The sequence below is a fragment of the Hypanus sabinus genome, chromosome 21 (genome assembly GCF_030144855.1).
Source record: "Hypanus sabinus isolate sHypSab1 chromosome 21, sHypSab1.hap1, whole genome shotgun sequence".
In the NCBI taxonomy this organism is placed as follows: Eukaryota; Metazoa; Chordata; class Chondrichthyes; order Myliobatiformes; family Dasyatidae; genus Hypanus; species Hypanus sabinus.
Genome location: NC_082726.1, coordinates 57,774,576 through 57,779,500, shown reverse-complemented (window position 1 = coordinate 57,779,500; position 4,925 = coordinate 57,774,576).

The following is a 4,925-nucleotide window of genomic DNA, read 5'->3' as shown; positions in this document are numbered from 1 at the left end:
ACAGCTGGCTGTGGCCTTGGGTTTTAGCACTGACCTCAAACATCCACTTCCCCGATTGATCCGCGCCCATTCGTGAAGAATTACCTAGCATTCGCTTCTCGCTGTAGGCTGCATTCAACCTCAGGCCGTTAATAACCATAAGACCGTAAGACATAGGAGCAGAATTAGACCATTCAGCCCATCGAGTCTGCTCCACCATTTATCATGGCTGATAACGTTATAAGGAAAACGATCGAGCACGAGACAGAATTATTTTTTTTTGTGTGTGGGAAAACAGCAAAATGCGAGAATCCAGCCAAAACATCAAAATCTTTAAACCCAGTTTTTCCAAAAAAATATTAAACCCAGTATCTTATTTTGCGGGTTACCGCAGAGCGCGTTGAAATTCTGGGATTTGGCAGTGAAATTAACCGTGGAGAATAGAAGTGACAGCATTAAAACGGGAACTTCAATCTCTGCAGACACGCGGCACCTTTGATGGGGGAAAGAGTCCAGATCGATCAAAGGTAGTCAAATTGGATTGGGAGATCAATTGTATTGTCATTAACTGGACTTGTGTGGTTCGCTCTCCACAGAGTGTGGGAATTGATCAAACACTTGAAAAGTTTCCCTTCAGATGATAGGTCACAATGTTTGTAGAGGCGAACAGCCCTTAACAAATGTCAAGTGCTTCGTCCATTGTCATTCAGATTTCCCCCGGCAAACCAGAGCCTGCCATCCCCATTCCCCCTGGAAGTTTGAAAGCTGCAAGCCGAGAGTTGTGGGTTATTGTGAGGGCGTGCGGATTCCGTGAATGAAACGTGGAGAGGGGGGAGATTCACGTTCGTTATCACTGACTTAGATGGCCTGGAATTTGTTGTCTTGCGGCAGCAGCAGATTGTAAAAATATAATTACTACAAATCACAAACTAAGTGCAACTAGAGAGGAATTATGAGGTAGGGATTATGACAGCTGCGCTCACTCATTCTTCCCGCTGTCTTGACAGGGTTAGAGTTCCTCTTTCTTGTGCTTACCCACCACCCCATGAGCCTCCGCATCCAACTCATTATTCTCCGAAATTTTCGCCATTTTCTACGAGATCCTGCCACCATCGTCATCTGCCCCCACTCTGCTTTCAGCGGGGGATTCTTCCCCTACCCCTCCCCACCCATGATTCCCCTGTCCATTCGTCCCTCCCAGCACGGACCCCCGTAAGGGACAGTCACCTCCTTCCTCACCTCGAACCAGTCCTTCCAGGTGAGGCAAGGCTTACTTTGCGACTCTGTCGGGGTCGTCACTTTTACCTGGTGCTGCTGATGCGAGTTTAATCCACTTTGGTGTGACCCGACCTAAACTGGGGGACTGCTTTGTCGAGCACCTCCACGCCGTCTGCAAAAAGTGGAATTCCCCGTTGACCAACCATTTTAATTCCCATCCCCATTCCCGTTCCCGTTCCCCCATGCCAGCCCACTCCTGCCACAATGAGGCGTCTCTCAGGGTGGAGGAGCAACATCCCATATGTCCTCAAGGTGGCCTCCAACCTGATGACATGAATGTCCATTTCTCCATCAGGTAATTTTTTCCCCTCCTCATTCCATCTTCTTCCATTCCCCATTCTGGCCTTTTCAGTCTTATCTTCACCTACCTATCACCTCGCCCTGGTGCCCCTCCCCCTTCCCTTCCTCCCATGCTCCACTTTCCTCTCCTATCAGATTCCTTTTTCTCCAAACCTTTGCCTTTTCCACCTATCATCTCCCAGCTCCTTATTTCATTCCCCCCTCACCTGGTTTTACCTATCACCTACGTTTGCACTCCTTCCCCTTCCCCCTCCTTTTTAGTCTGGCATCTTTCCCCTTCCTTCCCAGTCTTGATGAAGGGTCTGAGCCTAAAATTCATGCTGCCTGACTGGCTGAGTTCCTCCAGCATTTTGTGTGTTTTGCTATGAACTTCCAGCATCTGCAACATCTTTTGTGGTTATTATAAGGTAGTTTTGAGGGGAAGAAGCTGGTCTGGATCATTGAGTGTGAGTCTTCAGGCTCCTGTACCTTCCCTGTAATGAGGAGAAGGCATGTCCCAGATGGTGAGGGCCCTTACTGAGGCATTGTGGGATATGTACCCAAAATATTGCCCTGGCATAGAGTCCTGCTGGTCGTTTTGAGACAACACACACAAAATGCTGGTGGGACACAGCAGACCAGCGTTTTGTGTGTGTTGTTGTTTGAATTTCCAGCATCTGCAGATTTTCTCGTGGTTGTTTTGAGAACCACTTTACACAGGCAGCTGCTAGTTCACATACAGTTCTGCCCCTGTACTGCATTTAGAGGTACACGTTCCCCTCTACAACTGGGAAAGCAAACACACATTTTAAAGACGAGCTTTATTTGTCACATATACATGGAGAAATACAGTAAAATGTGTCATTCGCGTCAATGACCAGCACAGTAGGAGAATGTGCTGGGGAAATCCACATGGTTTACCACACTTCCGGCACCAATATACATAGCATGTACACAACCTACTAACTCCAGCCTATAAGTTTCTGGAATGTGGGAGGAAACCAGACTCCTCAGAGGAAACTCACATGATCACAAAGAGAACATTCACCCTCCTTGCAGAGAGGGAGAATTGAACCCCAGTCTGTGATCGCTGGTGCTGGAGAGCATTGTGCTAAACTCTGTACTGGAGTGCTGTGCTAGATTTGTGTCAAATCCACAGGGAGACCCTCAAGATTCAAGCGCATTTATTATCAAAGAATATATAAGTGATACAACCTTGAGATTTGCTTGCTTACAGGTAGCCACAAAGCAAGAAGCCTGAAAGAACCCAATTAAAAGAAAAAAAGAATAAAAAAACAGACCAGCACTCGGTGAACAAGAGAAAGAAAACAAAAATACAAGTCATGCAAATTGAAGCAAACAACTGCAATCTGAACCAAAATGGAGTCCTTAGGTCTGAACCACAGAGCAGCACGGAGTAGGCCCGAAGCCTCACTTATCAGTCCACCATATTAGTAGGCATAGAGCACAGCAGCCAGGGCAGTCTTCATAGCTTCAGTGCCATGGAGATGGCCATCACGGAGAACGAGCAAAATCGGCTCTCATCCCAGTCGACACCCTGCCTTTTCTTTCTATCGAGGCCTGAGTTTAAATTGACCCAGCAACTGAACAGTGAAAGGCTCCGCACCCTGGAGAGAGGAGTGAGCATCACAAAGAGCAAGTAAAATTGGTTCTTGCCTCCGATCCAGGCTGGCGTTTAAATTGTCTAAACAGCAAATTGTATCAGACACTAGGACCTGGGCACCGGGCCTAGACCACACTGCTCAATGATACACCCTGACCTCTGATTTCACTGTCCAGCCTGAAGCTCTTCAACTCAGCTCGGTGTCCAGAGCCATCCAGCCTCACTCCCAGGCCGGTCGAACGAGCGTAGGAACTTCTCTACCTGGGCCTCAACTTTTTCTTTCAGGGTCCAGAGCGATCCACCCTCCTTCTCAGGCCAGCGGTACGGGCGCCAGAAACCCAACTGCACCGGTCCTCCAAGAAACCATCTTGCCTCATCCTCCGATCTCGCCTCGCCATCGCTCACCCCTTCACTGTTTGCGGTGATAATTTAACATACCGTAAATTCCGGACTACAGAGCGCACCTGATTAAAAGCCGCACGCTCTAATTTTAGAAAGAAAATCAATTTTGTACTTGTACTGGCCGCACCGGATTTTAAGCCGCAGGTGTCCCACGTTGTAATATGAGATATTTACACAGAAAGATATTACACGTGAGGATTTTTTAACTTTTAATTAAATCCATATGGTAACATAAATAAATGCATATTGCAAATGCTTTTTTTCGAACAGTGCCTGTAACACAGCTACTTTTAAATATACATATGTATCGGTAACACAGAAATTACGTTGCGTATACTTTTTTACTGAACAGTGCACGAACAACATTCCAATATCTCCTAACGACTGGTAAAAAAAATATATATACTGCAGCCTACCAGGAAAAGTTATTGATCACCTTCTTCATCTTCCTCCGCTATCTTTGTTTGAGTGAATGTGCGGAAGTTAGCAAGTTTTTCCTCGTGGTCGGGAGGGAGCTGCTGACACAGAGTCGTGCGTACCCTGACGGACAGGCCTTTTCATCTCATAAATCTAAAACACCACGATGGCCCACCTCTAAAATCTTCGATCTTCATTTTGGTGGCGATTGCTTTAGCCTTCAGTCTGATCTGCACGGTGGAAACACTGCGGCCGCCTGCTCTCTGTGTGTTAACTCAGTCTTCAAGAAAGTTTTCAAGTTTGGGCCATCTGCTATGATTACCTCTGAAAGCTTTTGTCGTCTTTTTGCATTGACTCAGTTCTTCCCGCTGGCGTCTCCACCGTCTCAACATCGATTCATTTATGCCAAGATTATGTGCAGCAGCTCGATTTCCTTCTTCAACTGCCAGATTGATCGCCTTTAACTTAAAAGCTGCATCATATGCTTTTCTTCGAGAGTTTTCCATGTTGATGAGGGTGAGTACAAATGACTGATTTACAATAATTTAATTGTGAAAGTGCGCTTGATTTATCGTACAATTTCATTGGACCTCTGTGAACTACTCATCAATTTTATTGGTCTACTGTTACGAGGCAAAATGTTTTTGGCGGCATGAAAAAAAACATGCATTAGCTGCACCGTAGTATAGGCCGCAGTGTTCAAAGCGTGGGAAAAAAGTAGCGGCTTATAGACCGGAATTTACGGTAGTTTACCAGGGAAAAGATATGTGATGCTTTTGGTTGATACCTTATCTTTTTGACTACCAGAAGCTGTCGCACAGGTTTGGTTGGTAGCACCACCTTAACCAGAAGTTTCCTATTTCTGGCTACTTTACTCCTCCATCCAACTCCCACCCTAACCTCCTGCACTGTTACAGTGAGGCCCAATGTAAACTTGAAGAACATT